The sequence below is a fragment of the Lipotes vexillifer genome, unplaced genomic scaffold (genome assembly GCF_000442215.2).
Source record: "Lipotes vexillifer unplaced genomic scaffold, Lipotes_vexillifer_v1.1 scaffold567, whole genome shotgun sequence".
NCBI lineage: Eukaryota > Metazoa > Chordata > Mammalia > Artiodactyla > Lipotidae > Lipotes > Lipotes vexillifer.
Window position 1 is genome coordinate 1,034,281 of NW_006776652.1, and position 26,323 is coordinate 1,060,603.

Below are 26,323 nucleotides of genomic sequence, written 5' to 3' on the forward strand. Positions count from 1 at the left end.
GCCATTCCTGACCCATCTCTTCTGCATCAAATCAGAGCAAAGCCTCCCCTGCCATCCCTCCACCAGCTTCCCCATCCTGCAAGGCAGAATCAGCCTTTTCTTCCCCTGGTGATGTAACCTGTCATCACCCGTTCCTCTCTGTCAGTGCAGGTAAAGCTGCTTTGTAACCACCTGCACACAGCTCTGTGCTCCCCACTCGACCATGAGCTGCCTAAAGGCAGCTGCTGTCTGACGCGGTCTGTCTCCAGCCCCAGCACCTGGATGCAGAGGTCACAGGGAGCCCAGGGCACCCAAGTCCAACCTGCACAGCAATTCCCGTTCCTTCTTCTTCCTGCCCTAGCACCCTGGTCCCAGGCTGTTACCGTCCATCAGCCCAGGCCACCGCCCACCTCCCCACCCACCGGGGCTTCCTATAGGCGAGTGCCCTTTGCCACAAGGTCCTCACCATCATGTCCCGAGTGTCTCACAGCAGCTGCAGGCAGCAAGTACCAAGGTCTTGTTCACTCATGTTTTCCCAGTGATGGGCACATAGTAGGACCTCGACAATACGGGCTCAGTGAGAACACTTACAGTAGCCACAGGAAGGACCAGAACCCAGGCCATCTGCCTCCCTGCCCAAGCTCTGTCCATACCGTGAGGTACCTCACAAAGCCATCCCAAAGGTCACCCCGAATTCAGCTCCCCTGCTTCTCCACTGGAACTCTGTCCATATCAGGAAGGAGCAGATAGAGAGAAAGACAAGAAGCTGAGAGAGACCAGGACAGCCTAAGAGGAACACTCTCAACACAGAGGCGGCTCCTTGGGTCCCACCTGGTTTGCCTGGAGGCCCCACAGTCCCGGGAGAGGGGGTTTAGGAGAACGAGGAAGCTCTCCAGCGTGATTTGACCACAAAGAGACCTTGAGTGTCCCTGGATCCCTGCAGCCCGCAGAGGCAGCGAGGTGCTGGAGATGGAAGGTGACCTCCCAGCTGAGAGCTGCGGGCGAGGTCTCACTTCAGCTCCGCCCCATCTTGCTGCCAGACCTCAGATGAGTCCTTGCTTCTTGGGGACTCATTTGCCTTATTTATCCAATGAATAAAAAGTATTTTCACAGTCACGGAAGATGAAGAAGTTCTGGAGACGGATGGTGGTGGTGGCTGCACAACAATGGGAGTGCACTTAACGCCACTGAGCTGTACATTTAAATATGGTGAAATCGGTCAATTTTATGTTGTGTGTAATTGACCACGATAAAAACGTGACTTAAGAAGAGGTCCTTTCGAGACAAAGAGGGAAGAGATATGGGAACATATATATATGTATAACTGACTCACTCTGTTATAAAGCAGAAACTAACACACCATTGTAAAGCAATTATACCCCAATAAAGATGTTAAAAAAAAAAAAAAAAAAAGAAGAGGTCCTTTCACATCCACCTTTTATCACGTAATCCTCACAGAAACTTTGCCAAGATCTGCCAAGCAGTTGTTATCACCATCCTCCTTCACAGAGGAGGAAGCTGAGCCTAAGAGAAGCTGAATAACTTGCCCAAGACCCCAGAGCTTCTGAGCAGCGGAGCCAAGACTCCAGCCCAGAGCCCCAACAATAAGGGCCACCCCTTCCGGCAGGTCCTCCACCCACATCCTGCTCCTCTATAAAAGTATCTTGTCCTCCACAGGAAAAGAGAAGGAAAGCTGCAGTGTCTCCGCCCTCCCTCCTGCCCGTAAATCATACCCTCTATCTCCTCACCACCCAGTCCCCAAAACAGGGAAAAGCAGCATTTCCAACCAAGCCCCCAGACCCTGCAGAATGACACTTGGTCTTGAATGGCCAGACCGGAGCCTGCCCTGCTCTGTGAACTAGCAAATGAATGAAGGTCAATGAGAGATGGTCTCTGCCCACACCCCGGACCTCCAGAGACCTGTCCGGGGGCCAGGAGGGGACACAGACTTAATAGGTAAAGGAGATTGGGAGGCCAACAGACCAAAATCTCTCAGCAGCTATCATGGGTTGAATTGTGTCACCCAAAGAGCTAGGTCCTCATCCTTGGTACCCGTGAACGTGACCTGACTCAGAAATAAGCTCTTTGCAGATGTAACCAAGATGAGGTCACAGTGGATTAGGGTGGGCCCCCAATCCAGTGTCTGGTGTCCTTATAAGAAGAAGAGAAGAGACACAGACACAGAGTGAGAATGTATGTGAAGATCAAGGAAGCATTTGGAGTGAGGCACCTACAGGTCCAGGAATGGTAATGTTTGAGCAAGCCAAGGAATGCCAAGGATTGCTGGCAACACCAGAAGCTAAGAGGAAGGCATGGAACAGGTTCTCCTTCGAGGCTTCACAGGGAGCACAGACCTGCCAGCACCTTGATTTTGGGCTTCTGGCCTCCAAAATTGTGAAAAAATCAGTGCCACCCAGTTGTGGCACTCTGTTACAGCAGCTAGGGAAATGAACACAGCACCTTCAAAGATTTCACTGTTTGTTTTGGCCAAATGTCTCCCTCCAGAAGGAGCCAAGGGGTTGTGGTCAGGCCCTGCAGTGAGGAGGACCGCAGGGGTCAGCGTGAAGCCACATCCGAGCTCCTGCAGGGTGTGGGGCTGCAAGATTACAAGCAGAGCTGCTAGGTACCATCTCCTCCCCACCAAAGAGACGTTCTAATAGGATCTCTCAGCCAAAATACAGGAGTCCATTCTAGTGTCGTTTGATCACACAGAGAGCCCAAGCCCCTCCTACCACCTCCCCAATGCTCACTGTCAGTCCAGCCCGTGAAGCCCTTTCTGCCCCTCCAGCCACATGGACTTCGGCCACCTCTGTATTCCAGCTACACATATAGTCTGGACCAGTCAACTTCATACTTAATTGCATACAGACTTACTAATATTGCCCTGTTCGCTCTCTCCAACTGGAACACACATTCCCAAAGAGGCAGACCCTACTGAATTCTTCTCCCATATCCTTCAAACCCCTTTGGGCAAGTGGTAGATATCCATTCATCTTTTCTCCAAATACGTATTGAGGCCCTGCCATGTGGCTGACAGACTAAGGATGGGAATGGCACGCATGTCAGTGCAATGTCAGGAAGGTAATTCCAGCTGATGGGGTCAGGGCTCCACAGAGGTCAATGCCGGCTCACCATCCCGGAGGAGCATGCCACCTGCTGCAGCAGACCTGAGAGCCCAGCTCCATCCTCCCAGAAGCTCACCTCCCTTCTGCAAGGCTGGTTCTCCAATCACTGACATTAAGAACCTCAAGGATCTTGCTGTCCTCACCATCCATGAGGCTTCTTAAAATATCACTGGGTCCCAGGCTGGAGATGGAGGGAACGTGTGAAAATGGGAGTATGATGCCCTCAGAGAGAGACAAGGTCATCCAGAGAGAAGTGGTGGGTAAAGGAAGTAAGCCAGGACACGGAAAGTGAAAGAGTTCCAACACCAGGTGCAGTGGGCCAGTGAGACCCCTCAGTGAGGAGGGGAGGGCAGATCCAGCTGCTGGGAGAGAAGGGAGCAGCTGTCACACAACCACATTCAGTCTACCGCTCGCCTGCTGTGTGACCTTGGGCAGGCCTGGTGTGTTCTGTGCTCAGTGTCCCCAGTTATCAAATGGGGTGGGCTGTGCCTGCCTACCTCCCTCACGGGATACGTGGGAGAGCTGGGGCACAGAGAGGAGACACTGTCCTTATCTTTCTTCTCTACCCAGCTGTCTCATCCGCAGCACCGTGCCTGCCACAGACAAACGGGGAGTAGCTTTTTGTGTGTCTGATGTAGAAGAAAAATACCTGTTCACCCCTCCGAGGCGGGTCTGGACCCCACACAAGGCAATGTGAGCCTATTGGGGAGAGACAGCTCCCCCTCTCTCCCCGCCAGGCTCCAGAGTCTTCTGCTGGACCGAGGTGAACAATGGCCTCCCTGCCCCACGTCACTCTCCATGCCACGCTGAGGACACAGGAGGAGCAGCACAGGCCCCTTTGCCAAACCTTGGGTGACCAATGGGGAAAGGCCACCTCGCTCCTGGGAGGCTACAGCCTACTTCCTTTACAGCAGCCCTGTGGCTCTCTTCAGAGCACAGGGAGGGGAGGGAGAGGAGCTAAGGGGAAGGGTGGAGGGAAGGGAAGCGTCCAGGCCTTCTGTTGCTCCATTTCTCTGTCCTCAGCATCCAGGCAGCCTTGGCAAGCCAGAGTGACAAATGGGGCCGTTTAGGAGGACGCCGTGTCCAACCCTCCAGGAGGCCTTTGATTTCTCAAGTTCCCTCTGTCCCTTAAGTCACACCAAAGTCCATAGCAGCCGGCTCCATTCACTGGCATGCGAGACCAGCGGGGCCAATTTCCTTCAAGCCTATGACACTCTCAACTCCAGCCATGAGTGAATCAGTCCAGTCCTGGTAGGTACAGTCTCCAAGGCAAATGTTATCCTTTTCATAATGCGTGGTGAGGCAGCTGGGGATCTCAGGCCAGATGCCACTCGTCCCTGCTGACGCCATGAGGTCCCCAGTCTCTTGGACTCTGTTCTCACTTCCAGGAACAGCCTTTTCCTAGACCAGCCTCATCACTTCTCAGACTTCTGCCTTGAAGAGCCCCCACAGGAGTGATGGCATAAAAGAAAGCATGAGAGACAGACAGACAGACAGACAAAGAGAAAAACAGAGAGCCAGCAAGAGAACCAACAATGAACACGAGTCAAGTCCATCTCAGCAAGATGGAGTAAAGACTGCCAAATGAGCTCAGGACAGCAGGTGAATCTGTCCAAAACACACAAACCCTCTTTGGGCTTGTTTCATCAGCAGCTGTAGCCTATTCAATCACAGGAAAGTGGCAAGAGAGGCAGAGAGAGACATCTGACCCCCAGTTTTATTAAACATTCACCAGATTAAATACAGGATGTCCATTTAATTTGAATTTCAGATAAACAATGAATATTTTTTTTTAGTATAAGTACATCCCATGTAATATCTGGGATATACTTATACCAAACAGTTTTTCAATGTTTGTCTGGAATTCAAGTTTAACTGGGTAGCCTGTATTTTTATTAGATCTGGCAACCCTATTTGATGGACAGGTGTGTTCCTGAAAGGAAAAAAGAGGCAAAGCTGGAAGTGCCAAGGTCAACCCACATAAGCAGAATCATCGAAAACTGGGGGTGGGGGTGGGGATGGGAGAGGGTGGACTTCCTATAGCTCAGTGGTTCTTAAAGTGTGGTCCGCAGACCCACAGCATCAGTGTAAAACTGGGAACTTCTTAGAAATGCAAATTTTCCAGATCCCACCCCAGATATAACAGATCTTAAATCTAGGGCCAGAGCCCAGCAATCTTCATTTTAACCAGCCCTCCAGGTGATTCTGATGTAGGCAAAAGTTGGGGGATGAAGCAATCTGCACAGGCTTCAGAGCTGGGATTGTGGGACCCCTCCAGACTCCACTCCCTGGTCTCAGCTTTAAATATACCTACGATATAGCCCAGCCCGTGGAAGAAAGTAGTGCTTCAGGCCAAGAAGATTCACAGTTACAAGACTATGCATATTTGTACACACACGCACACACACACACACACACACACACACACACACACACACACACACACATTCCTATCCCCATACAAACACAGTTACACTTGGGTACACACCTCTCGCTTCTTTTCTTTGGCCTTAGCCAAGAAAGTACAGGTACCTGTTATCAACAAATCCCTCCCTTGGTGCAGATTGTAAACACCTTCCCAAAGACTCTTCTCAAATCTGTCTGGCCTAGAATAATACTACAGTAAATTGCTCCCCCGAAGCCCAAAACGTTCCAGTGCTGGCCAGTACGTGGCTTTAGGGTCTGAAGCTCTTGGCCAAGTTCCCATTTATCAGGTTATACCTGTTATGCTGCTGCCACAGAAACCCATGGGTTTCTACTGGTTTAGAATCAGAGGAGGAGTAAAGGAAGCTAATATTTGCTGAGGATACACCATGTGCCAGTCGTGGTTATTGCATTTAACTTTCTGAACAATCCCACAAAGTAGACATATTTCACAGCGAGGACACGGCAGCTCCAAGAGGTAGGTCGCACGGTCACACACCCTACAGCCAGCAAAGCAGGGCCAGGCACCTGCCAGTGAGGACAGGGTCTTTCTCTGGCTCTGCTGCCATGACCCGCCCCCACTAACAATGCTTCCAGACGGCTGCCACCAGCACTGCTGCATGCTGATGAACAGGGCACTTGAATATCTTATGGAGGAGAAAAAGGGTTCCCAAGAAATGCAAATTACTCATGGTGGTCTTCAGAGACAACTTAGGGGAACACAGAGGAAATGGCTTTCATAGACCCAGGAGCCTCTGGAATGGCTTTCCGAGGTCCCCTCCGGTGGTGCAGGGCACGGTTAAGTAAGCTCAATGTTACATGACACTGAGAAAGGGGAAAATGAATTTCCCCCACATGCCTGTTTTCTGACGCCTCCAGGGCTCACTGTGGACAGCCTGAGCCCCCGTCCTTTCCTGCCTGTTCCCGAGGACTACCGCCACTTGTCTCATGAAATCAAGAATCCACTTGGCTTCCTTCCCTCCTGTTTATTCTTTAAGTGTTCATGGATACTTATTCTTTCTGCCTAGAACAGCAGCTCCCCTTAGGGGGTGGGTTGCGGACTTCCTCCTCCGGCCAAGTAGTTCTTACAGGCTGTCAACTGTGGCACTCCACCATCCGGAGCCACAGGTGGACACGTGACCCAGGCTTGGCCCACCACACAGCTCCCTTCCTGGCCACACTGACTAGTCTAGGTATAAGGAAGTAACACAAGCCAGGCCAAGCAGAGCCCTGCCCAGACACTTTCCTAATGGAGCAAAGAAGAACATTCTTTTCTTTCTGGTCATAAGACACTACGGATGTGAGCCCAGATAAATTGGGACCATAGATCTAGCCTCTTGGTCACAGTAAGGATAAGCATGCAGCTAACCTGCAGAGAGAAACAGAAACTAGAGACAAGGAGAGACAGAGGGAGACCTATTTGTATGAGTCCTGGAATACACTCCTGCCCTTTCCATATTTTATTGGAAGCCAACAGATTCCTTTTTAATTTTTCTTAAGGTAGTTGGATCTCTGTCACTTAAAACAGAAAAATTCTTGGGAATTCCCTGGCAGTCCAGTGGTTAGGACTCTGCACTTCCAATGCAGGGGGCCCAGGTTCTATCCCTGATCAGGGAACTAAGATCCTGCAAGCCACGCAGCACGGCCAAAAAAGAAAAAGAAAAATTCTTCACTACTGCTTAGCTTTGCTCTCTGATTTTATCTGATCTTCTTTGTCCAAGTTCAAAGCAAATAAAAAAGGCACACACTGAAAGGGACACACACCAAAAACCAAACCCACAAAGGGTCTATCTAATCCACGTGAAAGAGGCAGGATCACAGGAACACTTCAGTGGGAGTAACTTGGAAAACAGATGATGGTACAATTCATGAAGGAAGACAGACCTGGCCTTGGATTCTTTCCTAGAGAGGAATGGTTCAGATGGGTAAGCCACAGAAAGCCACATAGCTATTGAAAATGACAAGGACATAGAGGATACCAACATGTGAAAATTTAAACATGAAATCATGTTAAGGGATAAAATGCAGGAGACAATATACTTTATGCACCCTGGTTACGAACAGGGGAACATGGTGAGTGTGTGAACTGACATGATCCAGAATTAAATTTCAAAAGATGCTAATAGAATACACTGTTTATTATGTGCTCTTTTAATAAAGCTGCTTTAAGATGGTAATTATTTCTTTACATTTAACAGAATGAGGCCCCAGGAACCCTGTGTTTTTATAAACAATGATTTCTCGAAGCCTTTGGTTAGAGAAAATGTTATTGGTTCCAGAAGCATCAGCAAATGCGACTGACCCTAGATCCCAAAAGAAAGAGGCTGAGAGAGCTAAGCTACCCATCTCGGAGCACTGGCCCCTCACTCCAGGGCAGCTCCGAGTCCTAGGAGCTTGCAGGTGAGAGAGCTTAATGCCACACTGGCAGATGCAGACTGATGCCACACTGGCAAATGCAGGTCAGAACCCTTCTGGACCTGACCAAGAGCTCAGGGCAGGCTACTGTAAGGAGAAATGTTCGCTCCCTTTCCCCAGGAGGTCCTGAACTCTGAGAGAACCCCACCCCTCTACAGAAGGAGACCCACCCGTGAGGTCCAATTTCTGACATCTTGTCATCCTGGTTGGGTCTGAAGTTTGGCTCAGCTCTGTGGCCTGGACAAGGTCATTAAACCTCTCCAGGTTTGCTCATCTGCAAAACGGAGGTTATAATAGTACTTACCTCCTCGTACAGGGGGAACGAGGATTGTATGAGCAAATGGATGGTGATGCCCCCTCAACACCTGCTACACTGTTATCGAGATTAGGGGACTGCTGAGCATGGGACACTGTGTAGAAGGCATGAGCTCTCCCTTCAGGCCAAAGGAGTATAATATCTGTGATCTATTAACAAGCATCTCCTGCATTTACCCCAAGTCACACAAAGTACTTCCACTAACATCACCACACTTTACCCTGACAACAATTCTCTGAAGTTAGCATGATTACCCCTGTTTTACAGGTAAGGAAATAGAGGCATAGAGAGATTAATTAACTCACTTAATATCACAGCAGCAAGGCACAAGACCTAGCTTCAAATCTTAGCTCCAAAGCCAGTGGGTCTTCCCTACCACCCCACTGCCCCCACCCTTACCCAGCCCTCTCTTTTCTCAACCCACTGCTCCTTCCCCTTCTCCCAGCATGTGGCAGCCACAAAAGAAGAAAGGCCTATTTCTCTTCTGGTGTCATCCTCGGGAATCAGTGAGGTGCTACTTTCCTCCTTGGCCCCCCCTTTTCCATCCAGTCTGGAGCTCACCCAGCATCCCCTCTCTCCTCCCGGTGAGCCATGAGGGCATCCAGAGGAAATGACCTGGAGATGACTGTGGTTGGAGCCACTGGACCCCAGGTGACCAGAAGCAATCAATTAGACCCAGACCACCATCAAAAGACTGGCATGCCAACCAGAGTGGCCAACAGAAGCCTGCCTTAGGAGAGGATTGGGAGGGTCTGGATGGGACAGAAGCCAACCTGAGCCCACATGGACCTCCCACCCAGGTCCCAGAGATGGGAGCCAAGGCCACATCCTTCTTCTAGACACCACCATTGGATATAGCCCTTCGTATTCTCTGAAAACACAGGCAGATGGGCAGATGCCCTTTTCCGCAATTTCCCCCCAATCCCTTCACCTATGTTCCAAACCTATTATTACCTGGTAAGAGGAGAAAAGAATTAAACGTATGCATCATTTGATTTTAATTGAAGGACTGTTCTATTTCATTGAACTGCTAAGTAAGCTGAACAAGAGATTGTGTTTACATAAGCAAACCCAGAGTCACTATAGACTTGCTGTCACGTTAAGTCAATACTTATGAAGGCTCTCTATTTAATTATTCAGTGAGGATTGACTTATTATTGTGTTAAGAGTGTAGTTAGCCTTGAGCTAGGTAGCCAGCCAGCTGAAAGATTTCTTTCAACTTTCCCCAAATGCTGATATGGTTCCTGCTGGTGGTATGAGGTTAGTTTCTTCTCTCCCGCCCCACTGCCACCCTCCCTCCTGCTCCAGAGCAAAAAGCTCCAGGTCCACCTCCTTTAAGTCCTTTAAGTCAGGGGTAGCAGGTGATTCTGTGGTGGCCAGGGAGCAGGCAAGATCCCCATGGCCAGTGGTCGGCCTCTCACGTGATCTTCCTAACCCCAGGGATTAGTCCTAAGATTCTGACACTTGAAGTCTCATGAGCTAAGTTCAAGCACTTTCAACCTTTATTCTTCCCATTCCAGAAGCTGAAGACCTCCCACTCAAAGACCCAGATCACTCCCCACCTTTGCAATTCCCCTCTCTCCCACCTCCACAGAGTGTTTCTCAACCTTCACAATCCATCCAAACCCTATGATTCCACGGCATGTTGTTACAGAGATTCAGATAGGCTCTGACATCAAATCATATTTCGTAAAACATAACATACAGAGGAAAATCCAGCCTAAACTACAGACCAGCACGAGGGGCACAGTGACTAAAAGCAAAATCCCAGGCCTCAAACAACCTGGGTTCAAGCCCCAGTTCTGCAAATCACAAAGTGGACAAGCTTGGGCAAGTTACCCCACTGTGAGAATCCTCAACCAGACAAAAGGTCTAGTCATTTCTGGGAAGTGTCACCGAAATTCCCGTATAGCACCTAGAACTGTGCCCAGCACGCTGGCCTCAGCTTTTTGAGGGACTTATTCTGACTCTGGTGACTATGGCCCCACTAATGCCCCCAAAGGAGGACTTCCTGGGTTTCAAGAGCCCGTCATTTTCCACCCTGACCCTCACCCATAATCGGGACCGTGATGACCTCTCCATCTCATTTCTCCCCCTCCTCCTTCTCTCTCTCGCCCAAACCCTCATAGCAACAGCAAATGGCACGAGTTCCCCAACCGTGATGCTCCACAGAGCCTTACCCACAGGCTCCTCCTGCCAGGATTGCCTTCCCCCAACCACACGCTCCTTATCTCCTCTTCCAGTTCACCCTTCCAAACCCAGTTCAGGAGGTGTCGGCGCTTCCAGAAAACTTTCTGAGAATGATGCCTTGCCCCAACTCTGAACGTGTTTCACAAACACCAGTTATTATGTTTTCCCCACCAATCATATCATAATTTATATTTTTTGTATCTGTTTCTCCCATTAAACTATGAATTCTTTCAGAACAGAAATGACTTTATTCACGTTTGAATCCTCAGTGCCCAGAGTAGTGCCTGACACTGAATACAGAGCCTTTTGGATGGAAGGGGGAAGGGAGGGAGGGAAGAAAGAATGGATGGATGGATGGATGGATGGATGGATGGATGGATGGATGGGTGGATGGATGGATGAATGAGTGGATGGATGGATGGATGGATGGATGGATGGATGAGTGGATGGATGGATGAATGAGTGGATGGATGGATGGATGGATGGATGGATGGATGGATGGATGAATGGATGAGTGGATGGATGGATCGATGTGTGGACAGATGGATGGATGATGGATGGATGGATGGATGGATGAGTGGATGGATGAATGAGTGGATGGATGGATGATGGATGGATGGACGGATGGATGAGTGGATGGATGGATGGATGGATGAGTGGATGGATGGATGGATGTGTGGATAGATGGATAAGTGGATGGATGGATGGATGAATGAGTGGATGGATGGATGGATGGATGGATGGGGACTATATCTGGAGGCACAGAAGATTTTCCGCTAAGCAGGAAAAGAATCAAGAACTCTCCAAACACCTCCCCTTGAAAAATAAAATTACAAGCAGATTTCCAGGTGGCAGCAGGGCAAAATGCATCAGGGTCACATTAAGTTTGGCACTAAGATAGGTCAGCCCCCCAAAATGCCCTTGGGTGGGTCTGTCTCCCTCCCCTCCTCAGACACTGCCTGGTGGTTGTTAGGAACTTGGAAAAGTATCTTTGCTATCTCTGATACCAGCCATTTGCTAAAGGAGGCCCCAGTGGCCTGCAAGAATTAACACACATGCTTAAGCACCACTCTTAACATGAACAAGTGCCTTGGGGACCCACAGAGGAAAATCCAGTGGGTCCCTGTGGAGATAGGCTGGGTAAACTGTCCATTCTCAAACAAGCAGAAGGGCAAAAGGAATCAGTGTCAGGGTGGAGTATTTGGATCAAAACACCCGCTGCTTATAAGCCGTAAACCCTGGAAACATCACGGTAACTCTTAGTGCCTAAATGGCTCTGACACCTACACAGAAGAGTGTGGAAATGAAACCACATATGCAAAAGTAAACAGTGAAATCACATATGCAAAAGTACCTCCGAAAGATAGAATTCACTCTGTACATGTTTATTCTTTTTCTCCCTAGGAATGATGAAAAGAGAGTAAGTGCAGGGGGCCAGAGCAGGGACAGGAGGCTCTTGTGGCAGAGGGAGAGAAACCTGCATACCGCAGCCTGGCCCCAGCAGGACGCAGGAAGGACGGGGAGTCCGGGTCTGCTCTCACAGAGGACTGGGAGAACACACACTCCCTCGGGGCCACAGAGGCTGCAGGGGACCTTGGGCCCTCAGCCTGGCCCCCCGGCCTCCTTCTTCCAGGCCTTCTAGAGCCCACTGCATAGATAAATATTTTTCCATTCAGGCAAATATCTGGGCAGCTATGCCACCACTAGGAGTATTTCTCATTATATAGACTAATGAGAACGCTGTGCTTCCTGGGAGCTATTTATCAAGGCAATATCCATTATAAATGACATTTTTCCTCAACTAACAAAGGCTATGAGGCTGGGGAAGCTGGTTAAAAGGAAATGTTTAGCTGATTCCAGAAACCATTCAGAAATTAATGACCCACCCCCTTGCTGGCCGGTGCTCCCCTCTGCTCTGCCTTCCACTTGGACCCCTGCCCCTGGCCCCCGCCGGAGCCAGCAGGTTGGGGAAGGGGAGTGACGCTGGCTCCAAGGAATGTACTGCCTTAGGAAGAGAGCTGAGTCTTAAGCAGCAGCATCACTGAAGCATGTAAGACCAGATTATTTGTGGTCCCAACTTGCTGATGCACAGCAAACTACAGCTGCTGAACTCAGCTTTTTTCCTTTTTCTTCTTTCTCCTTCGCTGAGGTTAGTGTTTTACGAAAAAGGCTTTAAAAATAAAATCTATAAACTGAGGGACTCCAACCTGTTAGCTTAAGGTCAAGCACACAGAACACAGCATCCAGAGAGGAAAGAACTGAATCCGGGCCATCTGTCTCACCTGCAAGCAGGATGCTCACTCACACGTGTCCCCACAGGCACGCCCATGTGAAGGCCCTGCCACCCTGACGGATGCAGCACACGCAAGGCCACACACACCTCCAGGCAGAAAGTCCGCATCCCTCCCAAACAGGCCCGTCCCCTAAGCCCTGATTCTTGGGCAGGTCCTTCTTGCTTCTACCCTCCAATTCCACAACAGCTGACAACTCCAGGATGACATCAGAGGGCTGGGAGCCATGCCCCTCCTGTGTGGGTGGTACTTGCACCAACGCTGATTACAGGGAACTGCGGTCCTGCAATGGGTCCAGTGCCTCCCGTGAGGAGTGGGCTGGATGAAAATCAGAGGGGACACGGCAAACCACTCAGGAAGAGCAAGTGGTCACAAGGTCCCAATGGATTTGTCAGCAGCTCTCTGAAAACTTCCACTGTAAATCAATGAAACATCAGGAACTTGGAGCTTCTGAGATTTGAACTGGAGTTTGGCTTCATCCAAGAAGACAAAATGTGAAGGTAGACTGTTCCATGTGGCAGAAAAAAGATGGTGACTTCTACGTGAAGACATAACACCAGGCAAGGAGTGAGAAGAATCTTAAGTGCTCATCAAGTGCTTGAATGCATTTATCTCAGAATAAGCAGTTCCTCACTGCTTCTACTGAATCTCTCACACATACCCTAAAGGGCTCTGCTAAGGCCGAGGTTCAAGAGATAGGAGACAGGACACAGGGGTACAAGGTACAAAGGGAAGAAAAGCCTGTAAGTGGAGACACAGGGAGGAGCAGACCCAGGAAGAGAGGAAAGGCCATCATGGCAACAGTGCAACAGAGAGGGAAGTGGACCCAGCAATGGGAAAGGATGAATGAGTAGGTTCTTGAGGCAGAAACAAGAGTAGCATTTGTTCTGGATGCAAAGAACAGAAGCCTTTCCAGGACACCTGGGCAGCCCTGGGCAAAAAGATTCCCCTGAGGGGCCTGCTGTAGACTGAATGTTTGGCCTCCACAAAATTTATATATTGAAACGTAATCCCCAATATGATGGTTTTAGGGGGTGGGACCTTTGGGAGGTGATTAGGTCATGATGGAAGAGCCCTTGTGAATAGGATTAGTGCCCTTATAAAAGAGATCCAGATAGCTTGCCCCTTCCACTTTTGTTGTTATACCCCCTAGTATATGGTATTTCTGTTATAGCAGCTCAAATGGGCTAAGACAGGGTTCACCACCAAGCCCTCATTCTCTCCAATGAGTACAAGGGGCAGGGCTCCCCAGGAGAATTCTGAAGTGAAGGTAGGTTCCCCCCAACTGCTCACTCTGTCCTCTTCCCAGTCGGCTGGAAAGTGGGTTGGCCATAACACCATTGGACCTCCAGCACTTCCTGTAAAACACACTCCAGTTCCTGCATCCTGATCCTGTGGTAGGCATCTGGGGTCAAGGTAGAAGGCAACATCTCAGTGTGTCAGCCAAGATGGATCCCCACGGCAGCTGGCAGACGGCAGGGGTGACTCGACAGGTATGGCCCCAGTGCAGGGAGTCAAACAGGGCAGGAGAAATGGATGCTGATGGGCACAGTGGGTAGAAAGCTGCAAACCACAGACCTACCAGGACACAACAGGGGCCATGTGCCATCAGGGTCTGCTCAAAGAAAGCCACCAGAGGACACCCCAAGAGGCACAGAGCCTGAAGACATCAGTCAATCAGGCTGATGATGTCTGAGCCCAGACCCCAGGGAGCAGTCCTCCAGCTTCTGGCACAGGAAGGTAATGTGTCCCAGAAAGACAGCCTGACAGTATCCCCCCATAGATGGTCTTCCATGGGGGCCTGGCATTTTGCAGTGGTCCTTCTTGTTGCCCCTTGGCCTACTAGACGTGTACTGGATGTCCTTACAGGCAAAGTGAATTTCATCTGGGTATTGCTGGTGGTGATGGTGTTCAAAGGAAAGAGTAGAACCTACCATTGCACTGAAATGAGGTACAGCGGGTTTTAATATATGGAAATGAATGTGGCAAGAGGAAAGTAGACCAGTTGTATAGCTGATAGGAAGGCCATCCCTTGAATACCCGGCTGCACTCCTCTGCAGTAGTAGGTCTGCAAATAGTAGGTAGATAGACAGGCTGTTGGAAGGCCTTAAGTAGAACCCTTCCAAACCAGGAGGCAAACTGGGAATGGCAATTAGAGATCAGGTGGCTGGTGATCTGCAGGGAAAGGACCTGTAACGGGTGATGATTGACATTTTAATTAAGGTATCCAGGACCCCAAGACAATGGTAAGTCCATGTGCATAGAACTGAAAAGAAATGAAATAAAAAATAACTATGTTCCAGTGGACGTTCAGAAGTTGGCAGAGGATGCCCCTGACCCACCCTCTAGGCTCAAATCCAAGTAGCACACATAATGGCATCACACGGAGTGTCATTCCTGGTGGAAGTCTCTGTGGGACACACTCAATGTGTTGACCAGGCTACAATGGCCCACTGCAAAGGAGCCACAGCCCAGGTACAATCTCTGGACACCAGCCTTCCAGGCTAGGACTTTCTCCCACTCACCCTCATGCAGCTGACCTTCTCAAAACCCATCACTTTTGACCCCTCCTGCTCTGAAAGGAAGCAGAGGGAGGCAGCAACAGCCATGAGAGAACACAGGATACCACCCAAGCTTCCACATTCAGAGCAGAGCCAGCCAGCTCAGAGAAGTTGGGGAGTCAACGATTAATATCAGTTAGTTCATCCCAAAGGTTTCTGAGTTTCTCCCAAAACTGAGACCTGAGCTGAGTCACTCCAATCCAGCTCCTGACAAAGAACAAGACCTGCAGCCTCGCTCCCACCACCAGGAAACAGGCTGCTGCCACCAGCAACGACACACTCAAGAGGCCGAGAGGCTCCAAGGCATGCGGCCAGGTGGAAACCTTCACGGAATTCTGATGCCCAGCCCGGGGAGAGCCACAAGGACGCTGAGCCAGCCCAGACACTCGGGATCTGAAATCTGCACCATGGAAACCTGGTTTTTTTTATGCAGTTTATGTTTCCTGTATTTTTATGCAGTTTATGTTTGCTATAATTATTTCTATTTCAGTCCTGTCTTTGCAATTACTGAGACCTACCAAACTAATAATAAGTAATAATAGCTAACAATTTTGAGCATTTGCTGTGTGTCCGCTAAGCACCTCTAAAAGCATTAACGTGTTTAATCCTCACAAAATCCCCCACCAGACAGAGAAGGAAACCGAGGCTTGGAGAAATGACTGTGGCATGCCTGGGAAGTGCTGCGGCTGGGATTGAACACTGGCCTATCTGGGGTGCAAGCCCAAGGCTGCCAGTCCTCTCAGAGCAGCAGAGGGGCCTGGGCCACTGCTCCCATGTGGGAGGGACATCACCCTCTGGGGTTGGGTACGATGGTGGCAGCAGAACCTAAGAAAGAGGCCACAGCCACCAGGGCAGAGCCAGTGCTGCCTGACCTTAAACACGTTCTGCCTTTTTTTCCTTCCCCCTCAAGAGTCACTGAGCTTTGTTGCCATGAGGAAGGCTCGCCCCTTACAGGCCTACAGCACACCTGCTTTTCTTTTTTTTTTTTTTTTTTTTTTAAATTTTTATTTCTGGCTGCATTGGGTCCTCGTTGCTGCGTGCGGGCTTCCTCTAGTTGCGGCGAGTTGGGGCTACTCTTGGTTGCGGTGTGCGGGCTTCTCATTGCGGTGGCTTCTCTTGTTGTGGAGCACGGGCTTTAGGCACACGGGCTAAGTAGTTGCGGCGCCTGGGCTCAGTAGTTGTGGCTTGCAGGCTCTAGAGCGCAGGCTCAGTAGTCGTGGCGCACGGGCTTAGTTGCTCCGCGGCATGTGGGATCTTCCCGGACCAGGGCTCGAACCCGTGTCCCCTGCATTGGCAGGCGGATTCTTAACCACTGCACCACCAGGGAAGTCCCACACCTGCTTTTCTTGATCTCTGCCCTCAAAATCGTGTCTTTCCCCAGCTCCTCTCTCTGCCTAGGAAAGCATAGAACCCCTCACTCATGCCAGAACAGACCCCAGCCCATCCTCTCCCAACCAAGTGCCCTGGTACCCACCATCTTACACCCTCTCCCCTTCCTCAGAAAGCCCCCTCCCCTTAGCATTTTCCCACCTTTCCAAGCAGCACCTGCCCATTTGAGGTCCCTCCTACCTGCCTCTCATGGGAAATCAACTGTCATGAACTTTGCCAGGGCCCACCAACCTTGGGGGTCACAGTCCTTCTCTAGCTAGGGACGCCCCTGGAGAAGTGTGGGAGACCCTGCCTTGGTGTGTTCGTGTCCCATGGCCCCCACGGCAAGTCACCACAAATCGAGGGGCTTAAAATAAGAGAAATTAATCCTCTCTCAGTTCTGGAAGCTAGAAGCCTGAGATCAAGGTGTCAGCAGGGGCGTGCTCGCTCTGAAAGCAGCAGGAACGAAGCCTCTTCCTCGCCTCTTCCCACTGCTGGTGGCTCCAGGCAATCCTCAGCGTTTTTTGGCCCGAAGCTGCATCGCTCCAGTCTCTCTGCCTCCGTCTTCCTCCCTACATGTCTATGTCTGCTCTCTCCTTCTTATGAGGACACCAGTCATCGCATTTAGGGCCCACTCTCATCCAGCATGGCCTCATCTTAACTAATTACATCTGCCAAGACCCTATTCAAATAAGGCCACATTCTGGGGTTCCAGGTGGACCTTCTGGAATTTGGGAAGGGAGGCTATTTAACCCACTTGCACTCATCAATCCCCTTCCCCTTATAGCCGGCCCTTGACCTTGCCGCCCCCGACGCCAGCTTGGTTCAGAGGCAGGCTGAGACCCTCTGTGTCTGGCCTGTGCAGCCACTCCTCCAGGACCAAGCTTTTGTTCTCCAGGGTCTCAATCTCTGCACGGGAGAGAGGCAGGGCCTCCCCTGCCCATGCTGGGGACCTTCTCTGGGTAGGTCCTGGGAGAGAGGATTGGGGCCGCTGCAGCACAGTCCCCAAGACCTGCACTGGCAGCCATGACGCCCTGGGGGGAGCGATTCCCATTGTGCTCTCCCCCTGGGAAGGACAGCTGTGGGGCCTGGGCCTCACTTCCTCTGGTTCCCAGACTCCACGCCTGCGTCCCCCAGGGCCAGGCATGCCCCAGCATGGGAGAGGGAGAGGCCGTGCGGGGTGCTGCATTTGGCAGCAGACTCGCTGTGATGGGAGTCAGCCAGACCCGCGCAGGGGCGCTGCCCATCCTTGTCTGGCCACAAGCATCAGCCTCCACGCTGGGCCGAACCCCGTCTTCAAGGCTCAGGCCCACCCGTGCATTCCATTCCCACCACAGTGGTCTCTCTGCACTGGCATCCCACTTCCAGCGACTGTGTGGATTCTCGGCAAATACTTTGATTGTTTTCCAAAGAATAAACGGACAGGGGTCATTTTAATAGTAAAAAAACGCCAGCTGGATATTAAAGCAAAAGTTTTTAGATGCTCCACACAAGCCAATGGCAGATGAATCTGGGCCACTCTCCAGCCCAGGCACACTCCTTCCACCATCAGAAGAATTCTAGAGAACACAGAGAAGGAGAAGACACCAGCAAATAAGCTCCTACTCACAGGTGAACCTAAAAAGTGGATTTGTTTGTCAGGCCGCACATCCAGGACCTTCTCTGCAGGCCCCTGTGCCAAGCCAACTCCAGGCATGGGCCCCAGCAGCGGACCTGGCGCCGGGGTGCCTGCAGGTGTCAGTTCTCAACTTTCACAGTGAAGAAAATCAACCAGGGAGCTTTGGAAATTGGATTCCTAGGGCCCCAAACCCAGGAAGCTGCCTCAATAGGTTTTAGGGAGGACCTGGGAATCGGCATTTTAATAAGGGCCACAATTGATGGAGATGGAGACCCACAGGCCACATCTGGACACACTGCAGAATAACTGTGAAAACACAGCCTCTGGAGCCAGCCCTGCTTCAGGTTCCATCCTATAAGCTGTACAGTCTTGGGCAAGTCACTTAAGATCTCTGGCCCTCAGTGCTCTTATCTGAGCATAGAGAAAGAATAGTAGGGTTGTAAAGAGCGCTTGAGGCTGAGTGTGACGATTCCGCATAGTGACAGGTACCTAACACACAAGCACTCCATCAGTGTCACCTGCCTTGGAAGGCCACATCATTCTGGGCAAGCCTGGTCTCCCTAGGGAATGGCATTCCCAGCATCAGCTACAAGGGGAAGGGACAGGTCCCCTCCAGCAGCCTTGCCCTCTGGGATCTGGACAACAAGGAGTCAGGCCTGTGCCCAGGGAAGCAGATGCCAAATGGTGCCTACCACACGGGCAGCCCAAGACCAGAGTACGATAGGGATGGGGGTGGGTAGCCACAGAGAGCATGGCAGGCCTCGGAAAAACAGATAACCTGGGCTCCGGGTACCCTCTGTGCCTACCTCCCTTTGTCTCCCTTTATTTAAGTGTCATTAACAGCTGATCCCGGCTGTGTGTGAGGTTTTAGAAAGTGGAGAGGCATCTCCACTGGAGCCTGAGTGTTAAAGGGGAGCAGGGCTGCCCCCACCCCTTCACACTCGGGAAGTGGCAGTGGTCATCCCTGAGAGAGCCCCAAGGGAAGGGGCCCCAGGAGAGGACAGTGGAGCCCAGGAGATTTCCCCCTTTTCCTGTGGAGAGCCTGGGTTTCGTTATTATTAAAGCAGATGGCAATTTCTTTACAGCAGTAGCACCTACAGTGCAGAGACACTTTGAGGGAGCACGCTGATAAAATCCACAGACCACCCTTAGAACATCCCTATTCCATAGGGACACACACTTTCATTCACCCAAGCACCCTCCTCTGAGTACACACTCATCCCCCAAAGAACACACGTGCTTGCATCAGCCTTCCTCCCACTGCCATCACCAAAGGGCATCCTCTGGGTGGAATCACCAGAGAATGACTCTCTCCTCTTTGCTCTTCCAGCCACCAGAATTAGGAGGACCCTGATCTGCCTGGCCCCCATGTTTCTGAGCCTGGGAAGCCCAAATGCCACACGGCACAGCCCACGGGCCTGTGGACCTGCTGTCAGACCTGGAAAGCCTAGAATTAGAGATGCAGCACCCAGGATGCTCTGGAGAGCTGATCCGACATCTGCACCCCAGCCAGAGAATCCAAGGAGGGGATGGGCCATTGGGCAGAACCCCCCACGTCCTCCCTTGCCAGGAAGAGGGGAGACTATAAAGCGTTTCTCTGGTTCTCAGTGCTTTGGGTGAAGAGGGACCTTCAAGACCAGTGAGCCCAACCGCCTCACTCCAGAAATGAGGAAGCTGCTGTCCAGAGGCCCCTGTTTCAGCTCCTACCTGCACGGCAGAGAGGCAAGAGTCTGGCCTTGCACAGGCATCGAAGTGGAACGCCCTTCCTCCAACAGCTCTGCTGGTCAAGCTGTGCTTCCCTCGGTATTTCTGTCCCCGCACCTCCTAAGGCCACACACACACACCGCCTACATCTTCTCATGAAAACTTACAAATCATAAGACAAAGACACTTTTGACCTCACTGGGTGGCAGGAAGTTTATTGATGCCCTGAGCCCACGGTTCTCCTCTGTCACATACTCCCTCCTTTCCTGCCCAAATCCCAGAAATAAGGCAAGCCACAGTTGGTGAAGCATAGAAGTTGGGATATCATTTCATCCACTCCCTTTGCTTTCAGATAAAGGAGCCAAGGCTGAGAGGGTACAGAGCACCTCTGAGGTTTCCCAGACAGATGGGGCCAGTTTGGGGGCAGGACCCAGGAATTCTGGCCCAGGTTCGTCCCTTCCATCAAGCTGCTGACACCACCCCAGGCTCACACGTCCCTCCCATCTGAAAAGAGGCCCTCACGAATATAAATTTGTTCAGCTACTATGGAAAACAGTATGGAGGTTTCCTAAAAAGCTAAAAATAGAGTTGCCATATTATCCATTATCCCACTCCTGGGCATAAACCTGGAGAAAACTATAATTTGAAAAGATACATGCACCCCAGGGTTCATTACTGCACTGTTTACAATAGCCAGGACATAGAAGCAACCTAAGTGTCCGTCGACAGATCAATGGATAAAGAAGATATGGTGTATACACACAATGGAATATTACTCAGCCATAAAAAAGAATGAAATAATGCCATTTGCAGCAACATGGATGGACCTAGAGATTGTCATACTGAGTGAGGTAAGTCAGAAAGAGAAAGACAAATATCGTACGATATCGCCTATATGTAGAATCTAAAATATGACACAAATGAACCCATTTACAAAATAGAAACAGACTCACAGACATAGAAAACAAACTTACGATTACCAAGGGGAAAAGAGGGGAGGGATAAATTAGGAGTTTGGGAGTAACATATACACACTACTATATCTAAAATAGATAACCAAGAAGGACCTACTGTACGCAGAGGGAACTATAGTCAATATCCTGTGATAAACCATAATAGAAAAGTATATGAAAAAGAATATATGTATACATATTCTGTGTACACCAGAAACTAACACAGCCTTGTAAATCAACTATATTTCAACTAAAATTCCTTTTTAATTTCTGAAAAGAGGCCCTCACCATGCACTCTCTCTACCTGGTCCACACAGCACCCTAACTGGGTCAGGCCTTACTGTCTCCACCGCTGACTCGGGTGCTCGCAGTGAGACACAGTGCAGAGGCGACAGCTCCAGGATGAGACGATATCCCCTGCTGGTGTGACAACCCTTGCCCCTCCAAGGCCCAAACCGCCCTCAACCGAATCCCAAGGCCCGCCGTCAGTGATAAAAAAGGTAGAATTGTGCCGTTACCCAAGGTCAACGGGGAAAACTACAGACGGTGAAGATTCAGTGATATTCTTTGCAGAAAAAACAGAGTTCGCCTCTCCTTATCCACCTATGTAGCCAACTCTAATTCCAAAAGGCCTTAATATGCTCTCATGTCCCTTTTCCAAAGTCATCTTAAAATATATTTTTTTAATCTGAAAAGTCCACCATAATAGCACTTTTGTAGGTCACTCCTCAGGCAGCCCGCCAAGAACAAGGAAGCCGCCTGCATGGGGAGTATGGAGTTTGTACACTAAAATAGATATTTTACTCCTAAGAAAATCCTTCATCTCTTTGCTTAAAGTCTAATGGTGCCTAGTGCATAGATAATCTGAACACACAGGTAATCTGCTTTTCTGTTCCAGAGAAAACCAGTGAAAGAAAACGGATGACAGAGGGAAACACCCAGGGGCAGACAGAACCTTCAGCGAGAAGTGACAGCAGACGCAGTGAAGGAAAGAGAAATACTAGAAAAGCAAAACACAATTACTCAAGATTCACGGTGTCTGAGGCTAATTAGCGTAGGGTCCAACAGTTCTCTGTAAGTCGGTAACACCTGAAGGCATCGCAGACGCCATCTGTGCGAATTAACCGGTAGTTAAGGAGAGCACTGCGTCAATAAGAAAAGGTTCAGTTTCCTCCTACAATCTCTGTTTAAGGCAAGAAAGAGCATTCAAGAATCCAACAAGTGGGAAGACCCCACATGCCGCGGAGCGGCTGGGCCCGTGAGCCATGGCCGCTGAGCCTGCGCGTCCAGAGCCTGTGCTCCGCAACAGGAAAGGCCGCAACAGTGAGAGGCCTGCGTACCGCAAAAATAAAAAAGAATTCAACAAGTATTTCTTGCACCCTCCACTGTGCCAGCCCTAGGCTAGGTGCAGGGGCACGTGGACAGGCCACGTGGCAGCTACATGCAGGATAACTTGGTGGAGAAGACACCGAAGAACGAGAATTGAAATGATAAAAGGTGCTTTCCCTTCCTCCCCCGACACCCATGTGTCCCTTCTAGAAGGAGAACAGGATTTTGAGGCCAGGAGGCCTGAGCGTGCCTGCCGCTAATAAAAGGCCTTATCTTCAGAAGCCCCGTGAAAGCAGGCCAAGAGCAGGAGGTGCCAGGGCCTGGTGATGGAGAGGGCAGAGAAGCCCAGTGGGGCAGGAGAGAAAACCATTCCCCAAGCTAGAGGAAACCTGGGCCTCCTGCTCTAGGGCCCACATGAGGGACCCCGGGAGCTGCTGAACAGGGAGCCCCCATGGCCTTGAAGGAAGTACCTGGTCGGGGGGCTCCCTCTGGGCACATCTGGGGTCAGTGGAAATTACAACTGTGGGGTCTCAGGGGTGCCCAGCAGATGCTGAAGGCCCCAGCCCCACTGTAAAGCTGGCAGGGGGAGCAATGCCACAGGCGGGCAAGCAGCCTCCTCACCGCTGCAGGTTCCCATGCCCTGAGCCTGGATCCCGCATGCCACAGGCAAGGGAAGCTCCATTGATGGTATTGCATTTCCTGCCGGCCAGGCTGGGGCAGGGAGAACCTGGAGCCAATTTAGAAAAATCAGAAAATGTGACCTGACCCCAGAGTGTGTTGTACAGTGAAATCCACACATGTTACAACTGCAATGCATCCTAAGAAGACCTCTGACGGGGGTCGGGACAAGCGGTGTAGGAGCACAGGGAACAGAAAACATAACCTCCAGGAACACAGAGAAGCTTCAAAGAGATGGTGACCTCAAAGGGTCTCCTAAGATGAACGGGAACTTTCCATTTCAGTAGGAAGACGGCCCAGGCAGGGGAGCCGGTCCCTGCAGGACCCCAGAGGCAGGAAAAGCAGAGGGAAGTTACCCATCCAGGGAGGCTGGGGCACAGGCGCCTGGAAGGAGGGCCAGGAGAGGAGGCTGCGGGCGGGGGTCCGAGGCAGGCGGCCTCAGATCCCAGATTCTTCTGGAACCAGAGACGGGAAGGCCCTGGGGTTTGAGTGCTTTGAAAAGTTCATTCTGAGGACTTATCTGATGGCTGCTCACTGCCGAGCAATTTGCTTGCAAAATCCATTTCCAAATGGCCTGCTCATCTGTGAGAAGCTACAGGGACTATATATCAGGAGCAGCCATCCTCCCGACGGTCCGCAGCTGTCTCGCAGCTTCCTTAGGCTGCAGCCCCTCCTATTCCACCAGACTCAGCCTGCAGGCCCTCACACCCACACCTCGAATCACCAGGTACCTACCCTGAGCCCAGCCCCAGGCCTGCCCGCAGCGCAAGATCGGGCAGAGGAGGGTCACTTCTCGTTAGAATGAGCAGACTACAACCCCTGCATTTATGCACGGCCCCTGGTCAGAACCAAGGGAAGAAGCCCACAGTCCCACCACCGCAGCGCCCCCGCCTCAGCATCCCACACCTAAGGATGTGCCCTTTCAATCCTAGGAGAGAGGAGACAAAGGGAGAGAAAGCCCTGGCCCCTCCCCCATTTCAACCACCACCTGGCAGGTTCTCCCGGGCCCAGCAGGACTCACAGCTGCTGAGTTGGGGACCCACTGAAAACCCTGCTCTGGTTAAAATACATCTATCTGCAGCATTCAGAAAATAGCTATCTACAGTATTGCTTTCAGCTATAATGGAAAACTGATGGCTTTTATCTCCCCAACTTTATGACTATTGATGGGATAGAGGCTGAGGTTTGATGACCATTTAATAGCCGATCCTGTGCAGTTAGGAGAGCATCAGAAAGCAATGAAAGCGCTGAGATGATTGTCTGGCAGAGAATTCTCTGCTGAGGTCCAGGAAGCAAAACAACCACCCTCCCCAGGCTCCGACAGGAGAAGAAAATCAGTCATCATCATTTCTGTTTCTCCCCGCTCCTTTTCGCCATTGACCTCTGAGAGGTTGATCCAGGTGGGGAAGGAGGGCAGTGGGGGACAGAAGCAATGCAGGTGTGAGCCTTTATGGAGAAAGGGAGGGTGGGAGAAGGGCTCTGGACGGCGGACTCCCAAGATGGGCACCCCACACCCCGCCCCTTCCAGCCCAGCCTTCACTGCGCCATGGACAAACCAAATGGGATTCTCGCGGAACAACAGGGGCTCAGGACTGTCTAATGAGCTTCCTGCAAAGAGCTGGAAGGAAAAGGAAGGAAGCGGAGGTCCGGTCTAGCCCGTGATCCAAGTGGTCTTAGACCTCCTGTCCACGGCCAGAAGCCAAAAGCCACCTCCAGGGCTCTGCATGGACTCAAGCATCAAGCCTTCCCTGACAGTCCGCCCCTTCCCCCTGTGTAGGGACCTACCCATCGCTGCCCGCCTCCCTTTCCATGGTACAGGCCAGGATCCTGTGCTGGGGAACGTCAGTTTTAAACATGGTGGGGAGGGGTGTAGGGGAGGGGGATTCTTTGCAGCATTCCAAGTACCGTCAGGGCGCTTCTCTCATTTTCTGTTCTACGACAGCCCCATGAGGTGGACAGGACAGATTTGATTCTCTTCTTTTTTTTTATTTTGCAGTACGAGGGCCTCTCACTGCTGTGGCCTCTCCCGTTGCGGAGCACAGGCTCCGGACGCGCAGGCCCAGTGGCCATGGCTCACGGGCCCAGCCGCTCCGCGGCATGTGGGATCCTCCTGGACCGCGGCACGAACCCATGTCCCCTGCATCGGCAGGCCGACTCTCAACCACTGTGCCACCAGGGAAGCCCCTGTCTGTTCTTTAAATAAGGAAACTCAGAGATGTTCCAAGTCCTGAGTCTGGGACCCCAGTGTCTGACCCCCGTCCAGTTAGCCCTTCACTATGGCAAGCCTCCTCGCAGGACAGGACACTGCCCAGGGAGGCCAGACCTGACCTCTTGCCTGAGTCCTGCCACTCCCTAGCTGTGTGACTGTGGGCAAATAACTCCACCTCTCTGGGCCTCAGCTTATTCATCTCTAAAATGAAATTTTGTGGGGATGAGCTTCAAGCCTGCCTCTAGCTTTGTTTTGAGGTGGAATCATGGATCCCCCAGGCTCCACCCAGAAACATTTTCAGACACAACGCTGTCCTGTTCTGCCCACAGCTGCCACCTCCTCAGACAGGACACTTTCCTCCCATCATGAATCAGCCTGAGGCACACTACAGACAGAGCAACCAAGGCCCCCCCCCCACCACTGCCAGCACCCCCTGTTACACATCCTCGAACTAGGGGCCCTCCAAGCCACGCCTCCCTCAAGCAGTGCAGCAGGCAGGGCGCTCAGGCCAGTGGGCGGGGATCTCCAGGGCCCTCTCCTCCCCATCTAGGACCAGTGCAGGTGTTCTGGTTGGTTCTCTCTGAGGCCCCCTTACCAGCTCAACCTCCTTAAAGACACAGGCCCTAATTAAAGCAACTAGAATACAATTGAGCCTGAAAAAGGAAAAACAGGCAGAAGAGGCAGCCAAGAGGTGGCCAAAGTGCCTCCTCCGCCGGGGCGTCTGTGGATGAGTTCTCAGCAGGGGAAAGGAGGAGGCGGGGGTTCCCCAGACCTGTGCACCTGCCCAGCTTTCTTCCCGCCCTGTGCATCTTCCGGGAGGTAAGAGCCCACCTCTGCTCCAAGCACAGCTCTTCACCTCCTTCCCAGAGCAGCAGGGAGAGCTGGCAGCTTAATGACCTCTGCTGCTGCAGCCTCCATCTTCTGAGCTCACTGGTTACCACCTGGTAGCTACTATTTTTTGATTTCTTAGGGATTTCCAATCGTCTCTGCTATAACTAGTTGCAGGCAGGGCTTCCCTGGTGGCGCAGAGGTTGAGAGTCCACCTGCCGATGCAGGGGACACGGGTTCGTGCCCTGGTCCGGGAGGATCCCACATGCTGCGGAGCGGCTGGGCCCGTGAGCAATGGCCGCTGAGCCTGCGCGTCCAGAGCCTGTGCTCCGCAA

The 26,323-nt window shown here is 51.4% G+C and overlaps 1 protein-coding gene and 1 non-coding gene across 4 annotated transcripts in view; one reads left to right on the forward strand and one right to left on the reverse strand.

Moving 5' to 3' along the window:
- Positions 1–26,323, reverse strand: part of GFRA2 (GDNF family receptor alpha 2) — a 105,483-nt gene that overhangs the window by 16,062 nt on the left and 63,098 nt on the right. The gene's annotated exons all lie outside the window — the stretch shown is intronic.
- Positions 7,073–7,145, forward strand: TRNAG-UCC (transfer RNA glycine (anticodon UCC)). The gene has a single exon. It is a non-coding gene; the product is annotated as a tRNA-Gly (tRNA).